This window comes from Lepus europaeus, chromosome X (genome assembly GCF_033115175.1).
Source record: "Lepus europaeus isolate LE1 chromosome X, mLepTim1.pri, whole genome shotgun sequence".
Lineage (NCBI taxonomy): Eukaryota > Metazoa > Chordata > Mammalia > Lagomorpha > Leporidae > Lepus > Lepus europaeus.
Window position 1 is genome coordinate 94,015,386 of NC_084850.1, and position 23,790 is coordinate 94,039,175.

The following is a 23,790-nucleotide window of genomic DNA, read 5'->3' on the forward strand; positions in this document are numbered from 1 at the left end:
CTTAATGGGATTTGGAATCCCATGGCACATTTCTAGCTCTACCATTAGGGATCAATTTTCAGTTAAATTTAAACACCTAAGAATAATTGTGTGTTAATTAAAGAGTTCAACCAATGGTACTAAGAAACACAAGAAAATACTAAAAAGAATAAAATAGTAAACTGTTCCTTGACAGTCAGGACAAGGGCTGATCAAGTCATCGTTTCTCATAGTGTCAGTTTCACTTCTACAGTTTTCCTTTTAGGTGCTCAGTTAGTTGTCACAAGTCAGGGAGAACATATGATATTTGTCCCTTTAGGACTGGCTTATTTCACTCAGCATGATGTTTTCCAGATTCCTCCATTTTGTTGAAAATGACCCCATTTCATTTTTAACACTGTATTGTATTTTATAGAGTACATATCCCATAATTTGTTTATACAGTTTTCTGTTGATGTGCATTTAGGTCGATTCCATGTCTTATCTATTGTGAATTGAGCTCCAACAAACACTGAGGTGCAGATAGCTATTTATTAGCCAATTAAATTTCCACTGGGTAAATTCAGGGGAGTGATGACTGGGTTGTGGTAGGTTTCTGAGGAATCTGAGGAATCTCCAAATTGTCTTCCATAGGGGCTTTAGCAGTTTGCTTTCCCTCCAACAGTGGATTAGTGTCCTTTTTCCCCACATCCTTGACAACATCTGTTGATAGTTGATTTCTGTATGTAAGCAATTCTAACCAGGGTGAGGTAAAACCTCATTGTGGTTTTGATTTGTATTTCCCTGATGGCTAGTGATCCTGGAAATTTTTTCATGTGTCAGCCCTTCAGATTTCCTCTTTTGAAAAATGTATGTTTAGGTCCTTGGCCCATCTCTTAAGTGGGTTGTTTGTCTTGTTGTGGTGGAATTTCTTGATATCTTCGTAGATTCCGGTTATTAATCATTTATCAGTTACATAATTTGCAAATATTAACTCCCATTCAGTCGGTTGCCTCTTCACTTTCTTGTTTCTTTTGCAGTATAGAAAGTTCTCAATTTGATGTAATCCCAATTGTTAATTCTGGCTTTGACTGCCTGTTCCCCTGGGGTCTTTTCCAAGAAGTCTTTGCCTGTGCCTATATCTTGCAGGGTTTCTACGATATTCTCTATTTTCTTTTTATTATTGACTGGCAGAGAGAGAGAGAGAGAGCGAGCCGGGGCTTCCTCCTGGTCTCCCATGCGGGTGCAGGGCCCAAGCACTTGGGCTATCCTCCACTGCCTTCCCTGGCCACAGGAGAGAGCTGGACTGGAAGAAGAGCAAATGGGACAGAATCCGGCGCCCCAACTGGGACTAGAATCCAGGGTGCCTGCACTGCAGGCGAAGGATTAGCCAAGTAAGCCGCAGCGCCAGCAGTTCTCTACTAATTTGATGGTGTTGGGTCATAGATTTAGATCTTTAATCCATGTTGAGTGGGTTTTGTGTGAGGTGAAAGGTAGGGATGTTGCTTCACACTTCTGCATGTGGAAATCCAATTTTCCAAGCACCATTTGTTGAATAGACTGCCCTTGCTCCAGGAATTAGTTTTAGCTCCTTGAGCAAATATAAGTTCGTTGTAGATCTTTGGATTGATTTCTGGTGTTTGTATTCTGTTCCATTGGTCCATCCATCTGTTTCTGTACCAGTACCATGGCGTTTTGTTTATAACTGCCTTGTAGTATTTTTTGAAATCTGGTATTGTGATGTCTCCGACTTTGTTTTTGTTGTACAAGATTGCTTTAGCTATTCGACGTCTCCTGTGCCTCCATGTGAATTTTAGCATTTTTCCATATCTGAGATGAATGTTTTATATATTTGGATTGGTATCACATTGAATCTATATATTGCTTATGGGAGAATGGACATTTTGATGATACTGATTATTCCATTCCAGAAGCATGGGAGATTTTTCCATTTTTTGGTATCCTATTCTATTTCTTTAAGGCTTTGTAATTCTCATCATAGAGATCTTTGACATCCTTGGTAAGTTTATCCCAAGGTATTTGATTGTTTTTATAGCTATTGTGAATGGGATTGATCTTAGAAATTTTTTCGCAGCCCTGGCATTGTCTGTGTATACAAAGGATGTTGATTTTTTGAGCATTGATTTTATATCCTGCTACTTTGCCAAACTCTTCTACGAGTTCCAATAATCTCTTGTGGAGTTCTTTGGGTCCCCTAAATAAATAATCATATCATCTGCAAAGAGGGATAGTTTGACATCTTCCTTCCCAATTTGCGTCCCTTTAATTTCTTTTTCTTGCCTAATGGCTCCGGCTAAAACTTCCAGTAATATATTGAGTAACAATGTTGAGAGTGGGCATCCCTGTCTGGTACCAGATCTCAGTGGACATGCTTCCAAATTTTCTCCTTTCAATATGATGCTGGCCATGGGTTTTACACAAATTGCTTTGATTGTGTTGAAGAATGTTCCTTCTATAGTCCATTAGCTTAGAGTTTTCATCATGAAAGGGTGTTGTATTTTATCAAATGCTTTCTCTGCATCTATTGAGATAATCGTATGGTTTTGCTTCTGCAGTTTGTTTATGTGGTATATCACATTGATTGATTTGCAAATGTTAGTTTTAGGAATTAAGGTGATGCTGGCTTTATAGAAATAATTTGGGAGGATTCCCTCTCACTTGTTTTGAGTAGTTTAGGAAGAATTGGAGTTAGTTCTTCTTTAAATGTGTGGTAGAGGGGCCGCGCCGTGGAGCACTAGGTTAATCCTCTACCTGCGGTGCCGGCATACCATATCGGTGTCAGCTTCTAGTCCCATTTGCCCCTCTTCCAGTCCAGATTTTGCTGTGACCTAGGATAGCAGTGGAGGATGGCCCAAGTGTTTGGGCCTCTGCACACACATGAGAGTCCAGGAAGAGGCACCTTCCTCATGGCTATGGATGGGTGCAGCTCCAGCCGTTGCAGCCATTCGGGGAGTGAACCAGTGGACAGAATACTTTTCTCTGTCTCTGTCTCTCTCACTGTCTATAACACTACCTGTCAAATAAATAAATAAATAAATGTCTGGTAGAATTCATCAGTGAATCCATCTGGTCCTGGTTCTTTGTTGGGAGGGCCTTTATTACTGATTCAATTTCTAACTCTGTTATGGGTCTGTTTATGTTTTCTGTCTTCATAGTTCAATTTAGGTATGTTGTATGTGTCCAGAAATCTATTCATTTCTGTTAGATTTCCCAGTTTGTTGGCATACAACTCTTTGTAGTAACTTCTGATAACTCTTTATTTACATGGTGTACGTTGTTATATTTCCCTTTTCATCCCTAACTTTAGTGATTTGGGTATTCTTTCTCCTGTTTTTGTTTAGTTGGGCTACTGGTGCGTCAATTTTATTTTTTCAAAAAAACACAGCTCTTCGTTTTGCTGATCTTTTGTATTTTTTTTTTGATTCAATTTTGTTGACTTCTTCTCTAATTTTAATTATTGCTTCCTTCCTATTATTTTTGAATTTGGTTTGCTGTAGTTTTTCTAGATTCTTGAGATGTACTGATAAGTCATTTATTTGGTGTCATTCCAATTTCTGGATGTAGGCACCCATTGCTATAAACTTTCCTCTTATCACTGTTTTTGCTGCATCCCATAAGTTTTGATATGTTGTGTTGTTATCTTCATTTGCTTCCAGAAAGTTTTTGATTTCTCCTGTAACTCACTGTTCATTCAGGAGTATGTTGAATAGTCTCCATGTGTTTGAATATGCTCTAGGAATTCCTGAGTTGCTAATTTCCAGATTCATTCCGTTGTTGTCGGAGAAGATGCATGGTAAGATTTCGATTCTTTGAACTTGCTGAAACTTGCTTTATAGCCTAGTATGTAGTCAATCCTGGAGAAAGAGCCATGCGCTGCTGGGAAGAATGTATATTCTGCAACTGTAGGATCACAAATTCTGTAGATCCATTTGGTCTATAGTGTTAATTAAATCTGCTGTTTCCTTGTTGATTTTCTGTCTTGTTAGTCTGTCCATTGCTGAAAGTGGAGTATTGAAGTCCCCCAATTCTATTGTATTGGGGTATTAGTCTCCCTTTAAGTCCCATAACATACCTTTTAAATAGCCTGGTGTCTTGTAATTTGGTACATATAATTTTATAATAGTTACATCTTCCTGTTGAATTGATCCCTTAATCAATATATAGTGCCCCTCTTCGCCTCTTTTAACAGTTTTTGTGTTAAACTCTATTTTGTCTGATATTAAGATGGCTATGCCAGCTCTTTGTTGTTTTCTGTTGGCATGGAATATCTTTTTCCATCCTTTCACTTTCAGTCTGCATGAAACTTTGTTGGAAAGATATGTTTCTTGCAAGCAGCAAATAGATAGGTTTTGTTTTTTAATCCATTCATCCAGTTTGTGTCTTTTAACTGGAGAGTCGAGGTCATTTACATTCAATGTGACTATTGAGAAGTAGAGACTTTGCCCTGCTATTTTTCAAATAATATTTCTAATATATGCTTTGAAATCCTGTGATCTTTTACTGAGAGATTTTCTTCCTTTACCTTCCTTCGTATTGATGGCTGTGTTTCTGTGTTTCTGTGTGTAACACATCTTTAAGCATCTTTAGCAGGGCTGGACGAGTGGTGACAAATTCTTTCAATTTCTGTTTGCTATGAAAGCTCTTTATTTTACCTTCATGCACAAATGAGAGTTTTACAGGATTTAATATTCTGGGATGGCAGTTTTTTTGCTCTTAGTATTTGGGGTATATCTTGCCATTCCCTCCTATCCTGTAGGGTTTCTGATGAGAAGTCTGCTGTGTGTCTAATTGTAGATTCTTTGAGCGTAATCTAGCATTTCTCTCTTTTACATTTTAGAATCTTGCCTTTATCTTTCACTGCGGTGAGTTTGATTACAAAGTATCACGATGAGGATCTGTTCTGGTGATGTTTATTTGGAGTTCTGTGTGCTTCCTGTACTTGGATGTCTCTTTCCTTCTCCAAACCCGGGAAGTTTTCTGCTAGTATCTCACAAAAAGGCCTTCTAGTCCTTTCTCTCGCTCCATGCCTTCAAGAACTCCTAGAACCCGAATGTTTTTAATAGTATTCTGTAGATTCCCAACAATGTTTTCTAGATTTCTAATTTCCTCTTCTTTTCTTTGGTTTGCCCGTATACTTTCCAGTGCTCTGTCTTCTAAGTCCGATATTCTCTCTTCTGCCTCACTGATTCTGTTTCTAAGGCTCTCACTTGCATTTTTTATGTGTTCTATTAAATTCTTCACTTCATTTGATTTCTCTTTAATATTTTAGTTTCATTTTCTGTTGAATTGATTTTGATTCCTCCTTCAAATTTCATTTCCATGAGAAAGATTTTCTTTCATATCCTGTATGGATTTCAGTAGTTTGTACATTTGTTTTTGATTTCTTCTAAGTATTCTTATAATCAATTTTTTGTGTTCCATTTTTGCACTTGTTCTATCTCATTGTCTTCATAATCCTGTATTGAAGTGTCATTTTTTTTTTGCGAGTGTCATGTTGTCTTTCTTATTCTTGTTACTTGGGTTGTGCATTTTTTTGTTTTGCATTTGTGGAGATACTCATTGGTTTCTTCTTTTTTTCTCTGTTGTGGTGGCTTTTTTCGTTGTACTATGACTCTGTAGATAAGTGGAGGCTTTTTGGTGGGTGTGGCCAGAGAGCTCTATTCAGTTTTCCTGGGTTAAGAGTGTGCCTAAGTTGACACACCCAGGTTTAGCATGGTAAATCTTTCTCTCTCTCTCTCTCTCCTTCTTTCCCTCCCTCTCTCTCTCTCTCTCTTAATCAAAGGGAAGTAATTCTGTTCAGCTGAGCTCTTCTCCTCAATGGTGTTCTGTGCTTGAGCACTAGCATCAGTGGGTATAATATTCATCTGCTCTGTCCCAAGGACCACACAAAGGATTATGCAGTCCTCAGTGTAAGCTCAGAAAACCCTGAAATGTCTATCACCAGGTAGCCCAGGTCACCCAAGCCAGATTCCCCTGCAATGTCTCTCACCAGGCAGCCAGTGCCGCCCGAGCTTGTGGCATCTCCACTGAGACTACTCAAAGTCTCAACCACACCATGAGTTCTCCCACACATCCTCAGTTTTTTTTTTCCACAGTCCTGGTTCAGAAGCTCAACACATTCACTAGGTCTTAGTCTCTTCCACTAGAGTCTGGTTTCTCTGCTCGGCTGATTTTTGGGTGCAGCCCCCAGCTGGTGCAGCTGTTATGTATGTCCAAAATGGTGCCTGCTCTATCAGCTTGTATGCTTTGTAAGTGAGCAGAGAAAGAGAATCGTGTCCGTACCATCCCTATTCTTTTTTCTCTCCTCTAGTTAGGCTGGTTTACTTTCCCCCACAGAGCTTCAACACTCGTTTGCTCTAGGTTCCTCATGCCTCTTTTCTGCCAGTGTCTCAGGCAACTGTGGTTTCATCTCACTTCACTTTCCAGCGCTGTAGCAAAGGCTGTTGGCAGCTAGGGTCCCCAGGCATGGGCGTCCATGCCCTCCACGTAGGTTCACCATGTCCCTCTAATTACAGAAGAGTTTCCTCTGCCATTTTTTTCCCTAAATCTTCCTTGAGACTACACTATTTGCACTTTTATTAAAGTATCTTCTCCTAGACTATATCAGTAAGCTCCTTCCCTATTCTGCCATCTTGGAACTGCCCCTATTTTTTTCATGATTATTATATCTTAAGGAATCCTTTCACCAATTTTTAATGCCTTTTATCTTTTTGGCATTTTTAAAATTTCAAGTCTGCCTTTTATTTTATGGATGCAACTATTCCCACAAGTTTTGATTTTCGTTTGTGTTGTGTATCTTTCTTCAGCAATCCACTTTCAATCTATATGAGTCTTTACCTTTGAAGTGAGTTTATTGCAGCAGCATATAATTTGTTGTGTTTATTTATTCTGGTAGCCTATATCTTTTGACTGGCCAATTTAATCCATTCATATTCTAGGTTAATATTGATAGAACTAACGACTGCCATTTGATTGATTGGTTACTTATTATAGCGGCTCTTTTTTTTTAAACTTTTATTTAATGAATATAAATTTCCAAAGTACAGCTTATGGGTTACAATGGCTTCCCCCCTCCCACAACCTCCCTCCCACCCGCAACCATCCCCCTTCCCGCTCGCTTTTCCCTTCCATTCACATAAAGATTCATTTTCAATTCTCTATATATACAGAAGATCAGTTTAGTACATATTAGGTAAAGATTTCAACAGTTTGCCCATATAGCAACATAAAGTGAAAAAACTACCATTGGAATACTAATTATAGCATTAAATAACAATGTACAGCATATTAAAGACAGAGATCCTACATAATAGTTTTTTTTAAATTTTTTTTTCTTTTTTTTTAACTTTTATTTAATGAATATAAATTTCCAGTGTACAGCTTATGGATTACAATGGCTTCCCCCCCCCATAAATTCCCTCCCACCCGCAACCCTCCCCTCTCCCGCTCCTCTCCCCTTCCATTTGCAGCAAGATTCATTTTCAATTCTCTTTATATACAGAAAATCAATTTAGTATAAAGATTTCAACAGTTTGCACCCACATAGAAACACAAAGTGAAACATACTGTTTGAGTACTAGTTATAGCATTAAATCACAATGTACAGCACATTAAGGAGAGAGATCCCACATGAGGAACAAGTGCACAGTGGCTCCTGTTGTTGACCCAACAAATTGACACTCTAGTTTTTGGCGCCAGTAACCACCCTAGGCTGTCGTCATGAGTTGCCAAGGCTATGGAAGCCTTCCAAGTTTGCCGACTCTGATCATATTTAGACAAGGTCATATGAGGATAGTAACCAATGATCCTAAGAGTGGCATTTACCAGGTTTGAACAATTATACAGCATTAAGTGGGGAAGAGGACCATCAGTACACACAGGTTGGGAGTAGAGCCATTGGTGGTAGAGTAGAGGTTATGATTACAAAGGAATGAGGCCCAAGTACGTTAGACAGGGTGTAGAACAAAGGACAGAGTCATTATTAGAGGAGCTAAGAAAGGTGCTGTCTAAGCTACAATTAAGTTTTCAGATTTAGAGGCAAATAGAACCTGATAGAAGGGGCTTGATAATAATCTGGTGGGCTTTAGGCCTTGTAAGTTAAGAGGCCCAGACCTACCTATCTCTTCACATGGGGTATATCCTAAGGGAGGTGTGAACCTCCTAGGGGAAGGCACTCTGTTGACTTTCATTACTTGGCTGGCCTGGGAGGAGAGCTGGCCAGGTCAAGGCAGGGGGCATCTCTAACAAGAAATTTACAGTTCTGCCTTCAATGTTGCTGACCCTACTTGACCATCCCCTCAGCTGAAGTGGTCACTTTGGAAGTTGGGCTGAGTGAAGGGCTTTTCAGCTTAGAGCCAATAAGATCTGTGGCTCTGACCTGGGCATTCTTCGACTCCAGGGCAGGTCCATTTCCAGTGATCCAACTCTTGGCAGAGCTGCCAGGGCTCTTCACAAGCTGACTTTTGCTGAAGCCCAGGCTTACCACTTTGAAAGCCACTGCAGTAGACCGGCCTGTTGGGTCTCCTTGAGGGCAGATCACTGTACAGATCAGCCATTAATAGGCCTGGCACCCATTGCTTCTGATGCCTAGCTTTCTTTTCCTCCTGGTTTGTGTTAAAGCAGACCAGAGGATGCAAGTCAAGGGAGTGCCCGTTTCCCATCTCTAATCTTCGGTGGCCTGAACTACAAGTCTATAGTCACAGGCATGTTCTGTAGTAGTTTTTCTAAGGTAAACAATGCCCATGAGGAAAATTCTATTCTCGCTTAAAAACTTTCTTTCCCTTTGGTCTGAAAGGGAGGTTTTTTCTGCTTACTGTATACTTTGCTGATGGCGAAGTGAATCTAGCTATGAGATTATTATTATTATTTAAGTTCTTATTTTGGCTATGCTATTGCAGAAAAATGTTAGCCATCTCTTTTATAAGGTCTAAAGATTAAATTGTGCGTCTTACAGATTCCTTCATAATAGAATTAGTTTCCTACCTTGAAGAGAATAGAGAAATGAAAGAACAAGTTGGGCTTAGAATAGAGAAATGAGGGAGCAAGTCCTAGATCGCTTGCTGACAATAGCAATATCACATGAATACTTAGCAAACAGTTTCAACCATTAGATAACAACTTAAGAAAACATTTACCAGAAGGTCCAATGCCTTCTATAAATTTTAAAAATCATGTATTTGGAAACACCTCTTAAATATCTAACATGGTGTAGTTTGTTTAACCAGTAAACTTAAGCACAACCATATAAAATGTTTTTAGTTTCTTTCTACCAACACGTTTAAAACATATGATACACAGATTCAGGTCACACAAATTAAAATGTATCTTTGATTGATTTTAGCATCTTAAATTTATGGACAATCTTATCTATAAGCCATTTAAAATAAAACTCTTAATAAAATTTCCCCATGTGCACATACAACATGTACACACATATAACATAGCATAGTAGACCAATATAGCAATTTTAATAATAGCTTTTAAAATCTTTAACTCTTTATGTAGATTGCCAATTGATTTGAATTGCTTTTTGTTTTTAGTAACCTCAGTTAACCATACTTTCTCTCAGTTGGTCCTGTTAATACATTATTGGCTTCATCTGTTTACAGAGCCATCCCAAAGTACTGAATACAATAGAAGTGGCTGGAAAAAGTCCATAGGAACCTATAGGAGGACAGCTAAACACAGAACCAACAACGCTTTAGTTTTATGAGCAGCAAATCATATATAACTGTGGATGACAAAAGACTTTGTCGCCATGTTAAAATTATAAACTCATCAGCCAACAAGAGGCACTTGCTTACTTCACAATATTTTTGAAAGTACCTGTAGGATTTTACAATTAGTTAACCCTTTAAGCCTCTGGGGCTTTCTCATTAAGATAACTATCATGTCTAGTAACACAAGATCATTAGACTTTTTTAATTCTCAAACATTTGTATTGATAGCATTTTCCATTATAGAAACTTAAAGTTTGGTATCACATCACATCTTGACAGTACTTCTAATATAATCCAAATAGCCTGATTAGTCGGTGTCTCTATAAGATGAGAGACATAGGTCCTTCGATTTTTTCAGTTGGGCCCAAACTGGAAAAACCAAAGTCCAGGATTTACTGGAAATTTTAGAGACCAGATTGTTTGAAACTTTGATTTTTTGAATGCCTGTCAAGAATGCCAAGAAGGCTCAAAATCCAAAATATCTGGTTGAAATAAGATTCCTTAAAATCATGACATAACATAGACCAAATTTGATCATTGTTACAGGTGATTATTCAAATCTTTGGAAATAAGCACATATTTCAATAACCCACAGCTCTTAATAAAAATTCAGCTGTTTTTGAACAATTAGAATTTAACAGACATCAAGAGAACATCATAGATTACTGTAACACATTCCTTTAACAGAGCATCAGAGTTTAATTCTATGTCAAAGAGAAGTTGAGCTTCCTGTGATCTTTTGCTGTGAGGTTTCCTTCCTTTACCTTCTTTCATATTGGTGATCATGTTTCTGTGTTTCTGTGTGTAACACATCTTTAAGCATCTTTTGCAGGGCAGGATGAGTGGCAACAAATTCTTTCAGTTTCTGTTTGCTATGAAAAGTCTTAATTTCACCTTCACTCACAAATGAGAGCTTTGCAGGATACAATATTCTGGGTTGGCAGTTTTTCTCTCTTAGTATCTGGGCTATGTCTCGCCAGTCCCTTCTAGCTTGTAGGGTTTCTGATGAGAAGTCTGCTGTGAGTCTAATTGGAGATCCTCTAAGAGTAATCTGACGTTTCTCTCTTGCATATTTTAGGATCTTTTCTTTATGTTTCACTGTGGTGAGTTTGATTACAACATGTCGTGGTGAGGATCTCTTTTGGTCATGTTTATTAGGGGTTTTATAAGCTTCCTGTACTAAGATGCCTCTTTCCTTCTCCAAACCTGGGAAATTTTCTGCTAGTATCTCACTGAAAATGCCTTCTAATCCTTTCTCCCTCTCCATGCCTTCAGGAACTCCTTGAACCCAAATGTTGTGTCTTTTAATAGTATCCTGTAGATTCCTGACAATATTTTTTAGATTTCTAATTTCTTCTTCTTTTCTTAGGTTTGCCTGTTTCCTTTCCTGTTCTCTGTCTTCTAAGTCTGATATTCTCTCTTCTGCTTTGCCCATTCTGTTTTTAAGGCTCTCTAATGTGTTTGTCATTTGATCTATTGAATTCTTCATTTCATTATGATTTCTCGTCACTATCACCGTTTCTTGTTCCACTAGTTGTTTCATTTCATTTTGATTCCTCCTTAACATTTCATTTTCACGAGAGAGATTTTCTATCTTGTCCATTAAGGATTTCTGTAGTTCAAGAATTTGTTTTTGAGAACTTCTTAATGTTCTTATCAATTTTTTGAGATCTGCTTCTTGCATTTCTTCGATCTCATCATCTTCATAATCTTGAATTGGGGTGTCTTTTTCATTTGGGGGTGTCATAGTGTCTTCCTTGTTCTTGTTACCTCGGTGTTTGCGTTTGTTGTTTGGCATGTTGGAGATATTTGGTTTCTTCACTGTGGTGTTTTTTCTTGTTACACTATGGCTCTATATTAAGTGGACTGTCTGCTTTCAGTGGAGCCTTAGAGGCTTGAGATGAATGTGGACTGAGAGCTGTGTTTGGTTCCTCAGGGTTGAGGGTGTGTCAAAGATGACACTCCCAGGTTAGGCGTGGTAAATCTCTTTCTTTTTTTGATTCAAAAGGGAAGTAATTCCGTACAGCTGACCGTAATTGGAGGTAGTTAGCAGGCAAATGATATACCCACAGGAGCCAGAGATCGGAAGCTCTTTCCCAAGGACCACACAGGGAATCTGTGCTGCCCTCAGTGTGGGCTCCAATTCTCCTGCAGTCTCCCACTGGGTTGCCAAGTTAGATGCTAATCTCCTGTTATTTCACCCCTCCCCCCAGAGTCAGGTGTTTCTGCTAGGCTCAGGGCTGGTGCAGACCTGAGGTCGCCCTGCTTATGACGTATGTCCAAAATGGCGCCTGCTCTTTGTGGTGCTCGCCTTTGAGAGGTGAGCAGAGAGAGAGAAACTTGTGTCCATATTGGTCACTTTATTTTTTTCCTCTCTCTCTTCTAGTTAGCCTGGTGAACTTTTCCCCACGGAGTTTCAAGCCTCGTTCCCTCTAGTCTCCTCTTTCCACTTGCCCGCTGGTGTCTTGGGCTATTGAGGTTTGGCTCACCTCACGTTCCAGCGCTGGTGTGTTGAGTCTGCCGCTGGTGTCCCGAACTTGGGCTCCCACACTCTCCACGCAGGTCCACTGTGAATCACTAGTTCCGGAAGAGTTTCCTCTGCTATTTCTTCCCCTACTCTTCCTTGACCATGCAGTATCTCCACTTTTATTAACCTGTCTGTCCCCCAGACTAATCGTGTGCTCCGTTCCTATTCCGCCATCTTGCAGCTCTCTCCAAAAAAAAAAAAAATTAATTAATTTTCTATGTCATTTCCAATTTAACACCAGGTTGTTTTTTTTTTCATCTCCAATTCTCTTTATATGCAGTAGATCAATTCAGTATATAATTAGTGAAGACCTCATCAGTTTGTACCCACACAGATACACAAAGTATAAAAAATACTGTTTCAGTACTAGTTATAGCATCACTTCACATTAGACAACACATTAAGGACAGATCCCACATGAGATGTAAGTACACAGTGACTCCTGTTGCTGACTTAACAATTTGACACTCCTGTTCATGGCGTCAGTAATCTCCCTAGGCTCTAGTCATGAGTTGCCATGGCTATGGAAGCCTTTAGAGTTCGCTGACTTTGATCTTATTCCGATAGGGTCATAGTCAATGTGGAAGTTCTCTCCTCCCTTCGGAGAAAGGTACCTCCTTCTTTGATGGCCCCGTTCTTTCCACTGGGATCTCACTCACAGAGATCATTCATTTAGGTTTTTTTTTTTCCATGATATCTTGGCTTTCCATGCCTACTATACTCTCATGGGCTCTTCAGCCAGATCTGAATGCCTTGAGGGCTGATTCTGAGGCCAGAGTATTGCTTAGGACATCTGCAATTCTATGAGTCCACTGTGTATCCCTCTTCCCATGTTGGATCTTTCTCTCCCTTTTTGATGTTATCAGTGAGTATTAGAGACACTTGTCTTGTTTGTGTGATCCCTTTGACTCTTAGACCTATCAGAGCCATCAATTATGAGCTGAAATTGATCACTTGGACTAGTGCGATGGCTTTGGTAGATGCCACCTTGGGGGATTGTGTTGGAATCCCCTGGCACATTTCTAAATCCACCATTTGGGGCAAGTCCGATTGAGCATGTTCTAAATTGTACATCTCCTCCCTCTCTTTTTCCACTCTTAAATTTAACAGAGATCACTTTTCAGTTAAAATTTAAACACCTAAGAATAATTGTGTGATAGTTACAGAGTTCAACCACTAGTACTAGAACAACAACAACAACGACAATTACTAAAAAGGATAAAGTATTACATTGTACATCTAGAGTCAGGACAAGAGCTGATCAGGTCATTGTTTCTTATAGTGTCCATTTCAATTAACAGGTTTCCCCTTTGGTGCTCAGTGTCACCGATCAGGGAAAACAAATGATATTTTTCTCTTTGGGACTGGCTTAATACACTCAGCATGATGTTTTTCAGATTCCTCCATCTTGTTGCAAATGACCGGGTTTCGTTGTTTCTTACTGCTGTATAGTATTCTATGGAGTACATGTCCCATAATTTCTTTATCCAGTCTACTGTTGATGGGCAATTGGGTTGGTTCCAGGTCTTAGCTATTGTGAATTGAGCTGCAATAAACATTAATGTGCAGATGGCTTTTCTATTTGACAAATTAGTTTCCTTTGGGTAAATTCCAAGGAGTGGGATGGCTGGGTTGTATGGTAGGGTTATGTTCAGGTTTCTGAGGAATCTCCAGACAGACTTCCATAGTGGCTTAACCAGTTTGCATTCCCACCAACAGTGGGTTAGTGTCCCTTTTTCCCCACATCCTCTCCAGCATCTGTTGTTGGTAGATTTCTGAATGTGAGCCATTCTCACCGGGGTGAGATGGAACCTCATTGTGGTTTTGATTTGCATTTCTCTGATTGCTAGTGATCTTGAACATTTTTTTCATGTGTCTGTTGGCCATTTGGATTTCCTCTTTCGAAAAATGTCTATTGAGGTCCTTGGCCCATCTCTTAAGTGGGTTGTTTGTTTTGTTGTTGTGGATTTTCTTGATTTCTTTGTGGATTCTGGTTATCAATCCTTTATCTGTAGTATAGTTTGCAAATATTTTTTCCCATTCTGTTGGTTGCCCTCTTCACTTTCCTGACTGTTTCTTGTGAAGTACAGAAACTTCTCAATTTGATGCAATCCCAAAAATTAATTTTGGTTTTGAATGCCTGTGCTGTTGGAGTATTTTCCAGGAAGTCTTTGCCTGTGCCTATATCTTGCAGGGTTTCTCCAATGCTCTCTAATAATTTGATGGTTTCAGGTCATAGCTTTAAGTCTTTAATCCATGTTGAGAGAATTTTTGTGTAAGGTGATAGGTATGGGTCTTGCTTCAAGCTTCTGCACGTGGAAATCCAATTTTCCCAGCACCATTTATTGAATAGACTGTCCTTATTTCAGGGATTAGATTTGGATCGTTGGTCAAATATAAGTTGGCTGTAGATGTTTGAATTGATTTCTGGTGTTTCTATTCGGTTCCATTGGTCTATCCATCTGTTTCTGTACCAGTACCATCCCTGCATACTGGGGATGAATCCCATTTGGTCTGGGTGGATGATCTTTCTGATGTGTTGTTGCATTCCATTGGCCAGAATTTTATTGAGTATTTTTGCATCTATGTTCATCAGGGATATTGGTCTGTAATTCTCTTTCAATGTTGCATCTTTTTCTGGCTTAGGAATTAAGGTGATGGTGGCTTCATAGAAAGAATTTGGGAGGATTCCCTCTTTTTCGATTGCTCTGAATAGTTTGAGAAGAATTGGAGTTAGTTCTTCTCTAAATGTCTGGTAGAGCTCAGCAGTGAATCCATCAGGTCCTGGGCTTTTCTTTGTTGGGAGGGCCTTTATTACTGTTTCAATTTCTGTCTCAGTTATGGGTCTGTTTAGGTTTTCTATGTCTTCCTGGCTCAATTTAGGTAGGTTGTGTGTGTCCAAGAATCTGTCCATTTCTGATAGATTTCCCTGTTTGCTGGCATACAAGTCCTTGTAGTAATTTCTGATGATTCTTTTTATTTCTGTGGTGTCTGTTGTTACGTTTCCCTTTTCATCTCTGATCCTATTGATTTGGGTCTTTTCTCTTCTTTTTTTAGTTAGTTGGGCCAATGGGGTGTCAATTTTGTTTATTTTTTCAAAAAACCAGCTCCTCATTTGGCTGATTTTTTGTAATGTTTTTTTTTTTTGGATTCAATCCTGTTGATTTCTTCTCTGATTTTAATTATTTCTCTTCTCCTACTGGGTTTGGGTTTGGTTTGCTGCAGATTTTCTAGATCCTTGAGATGACTTGAAAGCTCATCTATTTGGTGCCTTTCCAATTTCTTGATGTAGGCACCTATTGATATAAACTTTCCTCTTAACACTGCTTTTGTTGTATCCCATAGGTTTTGGTGTGTTGTGCTTTTATCCTCATTTACTTCCAGAAAATTTTTGATTTCTCTTTTAATTTCTTCTATGACCCATTGTTCATTCAGGAGCATGTTGTTCAATCTCCATGTGTTTGCACGTTCTCTAGGGATTCCTGAGTTGCCGATTTCCAACTTCATTCCTTTGTGGTCTGAGAAGCTGCATGGTATGATTCTAATTCTTTTGAATTTGCTGAGACTTGCTTTATGGCCTAGTATGTGGTCAATCCTAGAGAAGGTTCCATGTACTGCTGAGAAGAATGTAAAGTCCTTAGATGTAGGATGAAATGTTCTGTAGATATCTGTTAGATCCATTTGGGCTATAGTGTCATTTAAATCTACTGTCTCCTTGTTGATCTTCTGTTCTGTTGATCTGTCTATCTCTGAGAGTGGAGTATTGAAGTCCCCCAGTACTATTGTATTGGTGTCTAAGTCTCCCTTTAAGTCCCTTAACAAGTCTTTTAAATAAACTGGTGCCCTGTAATTAGGTACATATACAGTGATACTCATTATATCTTCCTGTTGAATGGATCCCTTAATCATTATATAGTGCACTTCTTTGTCTTTCCTAACAGTTTTTGTGGTAAAGTTTATGTTGTCTGATATTAAGATGGCTATGCCCGCTCTTTTTTCATTTCTGTTGGCATGGTATATCTTTTTCCAGCCTTTCACTTTCAGTCTGTATGGATCATTGTTGGAAAGATGAGTTTCTTGTAAGCAGCAAAAAGATGGGTTTTGTTCCTTAACCCAATCAGCCAATCGTCTTTTAACTGGACAGTTCAAGCCATTAACATTCAATGTGACTATTGAGAAGGAGTAACTTTGCCCTGCCATTTGCCAAAGATACTTTCTAATATATAGTTTGAGATACCTGTGATCTTTTTGTGTGAGGTTTCCTACCTTTACCTTCTTTCATTGTTGGTGACCATGTTTCTGTGTTTCTGTGTGTAACACATCTTTAAGCATCTTTTGCAGGGCTGGACGAGTGGTGATAAATTCTTTCAATTTCTGTTTGCTGTGAAAGGTCTTTATTTCACCTTCATTCACAAATGAGAGCTTTGCAGGATATAATATTCTGGGCTGGCAGTTTTTCTCTCTTAGTACCTGGGCTATGTCTCGCCATTCTCTCCTAGCTTGTAGGGTTTCTGAAGAGAAGTCAGCTGTGAGTCTAATTGGAGATCCTCTGAGAGTAAACTGGCGTTTCTCTCTTGCACATTTTAGGATCTTTTCTTTATGTTTCACTGTGGTGAGTTTGATTACGACGTGTAGTGGTGAGGATCTCTTTTGGTCATGTTTACTGGGGGTTCTATGGGCTTCCTGTACTATGATGTCTCTGTCCTTCTCCAAACCTGGGAAATTTTCTGCTAGTATCTCACTAAAAAGGCCTTCTAATCCTTTCTCCCTCTCCATGCCTTCAGGAACTCCTAGGACCCGAATGTTCGGTTTTTTAATAGTATCCTGTAGATTCCTGACAATATTTTTAGATTTCTAATTTCCTCTTCTTTTCTTTGGTTTGCCTGTTTCCTTTCCTGTTCTCTGTCTTCTAATTCCGATATTCTCTCTTCTGCTTCACCCATTCTGTTTTTAAGGCTTTCTAATGTGTTTGTCATTTGATCTATTGAATTCTTCATTTCATTATGGTTTCTAGTCACTATCACTGTTTCTTGTTCTACTAGTTGTTTCATTTCATTTTGATTCCTCCTTAATATTTCATTTTCACGAGAGAGGTTTTCTATCTTGTCCATTAAGGATTTCTGTAGTTCAAGAATTTGTTTTTGAGAGCTTCTTAATGATCTTACCAATTTTTTGAGATCTGCTTCTTGCATTTCTTCTATCTCATCATCTTCCTAATCTTGGCTTGGGGTGTCTTTTTCATTTGGGGGTATCATAGTGTCTTCCTTGCTCTTGTTACCTTGGTTTCTACGTTTGTTTGGCATCTTGGAGGTGTGGCCTAAGAGATCGATTGGTTCTTCAGTGTTGCCTAGGCTAAAGAGTTTGTTTTTCTTATGTAAAGTGGTCCCTGCTCTTTGTCTTTCTGGGGTTTGTAAGGAGAGTGCAGAGAGGCTAGTGTCCCAGCTGGTTCCCCCCTTTTTTTTTCTTCCAGTCAGCCTGGTGTAGTTCCCACTCCCCCCCGCGTGAGCTCGGACCAAGGTCTAACCTTCGTGGCCAATGTCTCGTGTTACCCGTGCTTCCAGCGCCGGGGCTCAAATTCTGTGGGTGGGCTTCTGTAGCTGGGTTCGCTGTTTTCCCAACTCTAGTGGCCCCCGTGTCCGTGGCGCGGCTCAGTGCGGGTCGGGTCGGGTTGGCGCGGCGCAGCTGGGTGCTGCTAGGTGCGGCTCCTTATAGCGGCTCTTTTAGTGAATTTGGTACTGTACTGAGTATTTTTCCATTTGTAAAAATCAATTTATTTCAAAGTATCAATATTCTATTTTGTAGAAGTTAGCTTTATACAATTAAGTGACAAAATAGATTAAAGCCATTTAGAGAAACGTAAATATTTGAGTGATTTTGGTTACATCTGCTTAAATCAGAAAAGGACACTGAAGGAATTTTTTCAAATTTTCATTAGGCATTTTTTCTTCTTTTTTTAAAACTTTTATTTAATAAATATAATTTTGGAAAGTGCAACTTTTGGATTGTAGTGGCTTTTTCTCCCCATAGCCTCCCTCCCTCCCGCAAACATCCCATCTCCTACTGCCTCTCCCTTCCCATTCACATCAAAATTCACTGTGCACTTACTTCCCATGTAGGACCTCTGTCCTTAATGTGTTGTACTATGTGAATTAACAGCATAACTAATACTCAAACAGTACTTTATACTTTGTGTTTCCATGTGGGTGCAAACTGTAGTGTGTTTTCATTATGTTTACTTCTAATGCAAGTCTCTCTTCAATATTTGTTAAGTCTGACTGGGTGGTGATGTATTCTCTGGTTTTGCTTGTCCAGGAAATATTGCATATAGCCTTCAGTTCTTGAAATTAGCTTCATCAGATATAGTATTCTTGTTTGGAAGATTGTTACTTTTCAAGACCATGCATACATGATCCCACTGTAATTTTGCCTGTAGGGTTTCTGATGAGAAGTAAGCTATTAGTTGAATTGGTTTTTCTCTGTGTATAACTGGATATTTTTCTCTTATTGTCTTAACTTTTTTTAAAAAGATTTTTATTTTTATTTACTTTAGAAGAGTTACACAAAGAGAGGAGAGGCAGATAGAGTGAGAGAGGTTTTCCTTCCATCCAATAGTTTACTCCCCAATTGTCCACAATGGGTGAAACTGTGCCGATCTGAAGCCAAGAGCCAGTAGCTTCTTCTGGGTCTCCCATGCGGGTGCAGGGGCTCAAGGACTTGCACCATCCTCCACTGCTATCCTAGGCCATAGCAGAGAGCTGAATGAGAAGAGGAGCAGCTGGGACTCGAACCGGCGCCCATATGGGATGCAGGCGCTTCAGGCCAGGGCATTAACTGCTACACCACAGCGCCGGCCCCTCACTCCATAAACTTTTGAAAATGCAACTATAGTATGCATTGAAAAATATTACTTTTATTTGAGCCTGACTGGGATTCTTTGAGATTCCTGTATTTAGATTTTATCTCTTTCAGGACTTGGAAAGTTTTCATGATTATTTTACTCAGTAGGTTATCAAAGTCATTTTTATTCTTTTCTCCTTCAGAAATCCCTAAAATAGTTATTTTGTACATTTAATTGCATCCTATATTTAGGATAAGCTTTCTTTATACTTTTCATTTTTTTTCTTTCTGTTCCTTTTTCTTTTTGTACATTTATATATAGTGAAAAAATTGTGTATTTCATATATACAGATTTGAGAGAATAATGAGTCTTCTTACCCTCCCTTCTACCTACCCATACTCCTACACTTCCTGATCCTTCCTTTCTTATACTTTCTTTTAATTTTTACAATGACATACTTTCAGTCTATTTTATGATCATAAGATTAACCCTCCACTAAGTAAAGAATTTAACAAATAGTAAGATGAAAGACAAGACCACTGTTCCTCAACAGTAGAGACAAGGGATGTAAATAATAGTCAATTCTCAAAATGTTACTTTTCCTCATATAAATTACATTATTTTGTACTGTATAAGTTACCACAAATCAGGGAAAAAAGATAACATTTTTCTTTTTGAAGTTGGGTTTTATTTCACTAAGTATAGGGGTTTTCAGTTGCATCTATTATGTTGCAAAAACAGGAATTTCATTCTTTTTTCAGTTTTAATATGTTTTAATTTTCATTCATTTCATGAAAGTTTTTGATTATCTTTATAATGTCTTTAATGGATAAATTTTCCTTCACTAGCCTGTTGTTTAATTTCCATAAATTCCTAAATATGCTACTGTTCTTGTTAATTTATACTTTCATTCTTTAGTGGTCTGAGAGGATACATGGTGCAGTATCAATTTTGAAATAAAAATAATTGAGGGGCTGGCGCTGTGGTGTGGCAGGTAAAGGCACTGCCTACATTGCCAGCATCCCATGTGGGTGCCGGTTCGAGACCTGGCTGATCCACTTCTGATCTAGCTCTCAGGTATGGGCTCAGAAAACAGCAGAAAATGGCCCAAGTCCTTGCACCCCTTCTCCCATGTGGAAGACCCAGAAGAAGCTCATGGCTTTGGATCAGCAAAGCTCTCTCTGTTGCAGCCATTTGTGGACTGAACCACTGGATAGAAGATTTCTCTCTCTCTCTCTCTCCCCGTCCTCCTCCCTCTACTCTCTCTGTAAGTCTTTCAAACGAATAAACAAATCTTTATAAAAATAATTGAAACTTTATTTGGGCCAAATATAGACTATATACCAGAAATTGTTCAATGTGCTGATGAGAAAAAGTATATTCTGTAGTTTTTAGTGAAGTGTTCCATAGATATATCTGTTAGGTCCATTTATTCAATAGTATGGTTCAATTCTGATGTTATTTATTGATTTTCTATCTGGATGGTCAGTGCATTTATGACAGTAGGGTCCCATACTATTATTGTATTGGAGTAATGTTTCCCTTTAAGTCTAATAGTTTTGCTTTATATTTCTTTGTGTTCTTGTGCTGGGTGGAAACATAATTTTGATTGTAACATTTTCTTGTTGACTTGCTCCTTTTATTAATATATAATGACCTTTTCATCTTTTTACATGTTTGATTCCAAGTCTCTTTTATCTGATATGAGAAAAGTACTCCTAATCAGTTTTTTTTTGCCATATTCCTGGTAGATCTATTTCCAGCACTAGCTTCACACTGAAGAACTAACCAGAGATACCTGGCCACATACAGCACACACCTCTAGGTAGTCACTGAAAGAACAGGTACTCCAACAAGCCACACAGGCATAGTTCAAATGTGAAATCCATTAGAGGAGAAAACCAAAAAGTATTTCCAGAAAATCCTAATTATCAATAAGATGTGAGAATAAAGAAGAAAACTTGATTCCTCTAACGCACACAAAAACACTTCAATATTAGAATACGAAGATGAAGAAATTGATTAAGTACATGAAATTATTTTACAATTAATGTTACAGATTTATGGTATACTACGAAATGACCCAACGTGCAGGTGTCAGGAGTTCCAGAAGGTGTATAAAGAGAGGATAGATTATAAGGCCTATTCAGTGAAATAATTACAGAAAATTTCCCTAATTTGGAGAAAGAAATGGACATGCAAGTAGAGGAAGCATATAAAACTCCTAGCAGAAATAACCAGAGAAGAACTTCACAAAGCAGTGTAGTCAAACTTAAAGAAAAGTTTCCTAAATGTGCAGGAGAGAAATGTCGGATTACATTCAGAGGATCTCCAAAAGGACTCACAGCTGATTTCTTATCAGAAACCTTACAGGCCATAAGAGAATAGACATGGTTCAAGTCTTGAAAAAAAAACTGTACTCAGAATAGTGTTCTGTGCAAAGATGTCATTCAGAATGAAAATGAAATAAAGACCATCCATAAGAAGCCGAAATTGAAATAATTTCTCAACACTCATCCAGCTTTATACACCATACATAACAATGTACTTTGCAGAGAACCACACAAGGATTGTCATCATTATGAAATATAGTAAAGGCAGAAAATCTCCCAATAAAAGTACAAAGAAAATCCAAATGAACCAATAGGAATATTTAATGGAAAATGGAAGGACCAAGTTGTTACTTATCAGTTGTAACTTTGAATGCAAATGGCTTAAATTCTCCAGTTAAAAATATAGAGTGGCTGAAAGGATTAAAAAAAGAAGATCCAACTCTTTGCAGTATACAAGAAACACATCAACAAAGATAGAAACAGACTGAATGTGAAGGGATTGAAAAAGATATTCCATGCTAATATATAGCAAAAACAAGCTGGTATAGACATCTTAATATCAAACAGTGTAGACTTTAACAGAAGAGCGTTTGAAAGATACAAAAATGACCATCATGCAATGATTAAGTGATTAATTCAACAAGAAGTTGTAACTACAATAAATACACATTCACCCTATGCCACGGTGCATGGCTATTTAAATAAATGTTAATGGTTCTAAAGGGAGAGATGCACACAAATAAATAGTAATGAAGAATATCAACAACCCCTTTCCATCAATGGACAGATCTAGTAAACAGAAATAACAGGGCTAATCTACAATGAACCAAATGACCCTAACTGATGTCTAAAGAACCTTCCAGCTCTCAGATGGAAAATACACACTATTTTCATCAGTGCATGTGTTGGGGGGGGATGCAAGCGAAAGGAGGGACAGGACATAGGAGCCCCTCCTCTGAATAGCACTGCTGGGCAATCCCAGAATGCTTTTGCATTGACAAGTATTATATCAGCCATTTGTACAGTGCACGTGCATTCTTCTGGTGACTTGGATATTAGAAAAGCATGTCTGAGAAAGCAGCTGCATATCTTCGTGGGAGCCAATGTTCCCATAGTGGCTCACTGGTCTTCTTGTTAGGTCATTTATTATTCACAATCAGTTTCTGTGGCCACATTCTGTGTTCAGGAGGATTTGATCTCACTGAGAGTTCTTTGGCAGAAAATCGATCCCTATATTCCTCCCTTTGTTTGTTTTATAAGTAACCATTAGAAATATGTTGGTTTTTGTTAGCAGGGATTACAATCTTTACAAGTATTAATCAAGGATGGGATGTACTAAAAGAAGCAGCATATCAGGATCACTGTGGCCACAACTTGGCAACTATAGAAAAACAATTGTTTTAACCAGGCAAAACTCAACAGCCATCCTGTAATAAAGGAATCTGTAGGATGCACAATTTAATCCTTAGACCTTATAAAAGAGATGGCTAACATTTTTCTGCAATAGCATAGCCAAAATAAGAACTCAAATAATAATCCCATAGCTAGATTCACTTCGCCATCAGCGAAGTATACAGTAAGTAGAACAACCCTCCCTTTCAGACCAAAGGGAAAGAAAGTTTTAAAGTGAGAATAGAATTTTCCTCATGGGCATTGTCTACCTTAGAAAAACTACTACAGAACATGCCTGTGACTATAGACTTGTAGTTCAGGCCACCGAAGATTAGAGATGGGACACGGGCACTCCCTTGACTTGCATCCTCTGGTCTGCTTGAACACAAACCAGGAGGAAAAGAAAGCTAGGCATCAGAAGCAATGGGTGCCAGGCCTATTAATGGCTGATCTGTACAGTGATCTGCCCTCAAGGAGACCCAACAGGCCAGTCCACTGCAGTGGCTTTCAATGTGGTAAGCCTGGGCTTCAGGAGAAGTCAGCTTGTGAAGAGCCCTGGCAGCTCTGCCAAGAGTTGGATCACTGGAAATGAACCTGCCCTGGAGTCGAAGGATGCCCAGGTCAGAGCCACAGATCTTATTGGCTCTAAGCTGAAAAGCCCTTCACTCAGCCCAACTTCCAAAGTGACCACTGCAGCTGAGGGGATGGTCAAGTAGGGTCAGCAACATTGCAGGCAGAACTGTAAATTTCTTGTTAGAGATGCCACCTGCCTTTACCTGGCCAGCTCTCCTCCCAGGCCAGCCAAGTAATGAAAGTCAACAGAGTGCCTTCCCCTAGGAGGTTCACACCTCCCTTAGGATATACCCCATGTGAAGAGATAGATAGGTCTGGGCCTCTGAATTTACAAGGCCTAAAGCCCACCAGATTATTATCAAGCCCCTTCTATCAGGTTCTATTTGCCTCTCAATCAGAAAACTTAATTGTAGCTTAGACAGCACCTTT

General features: G+C 38.8%; 1 pseudogene; it reads right to left on the bottom strand.

Moving 5' to 3' along the window:
* Nucleotides 1-23,790, bottom strand: part of LOC133752770 (germ cell-less protein-like 1) — a 33,070-nt pseudogene that overhangs the window by 6,100 nt on the left and 3,180 nt on the right.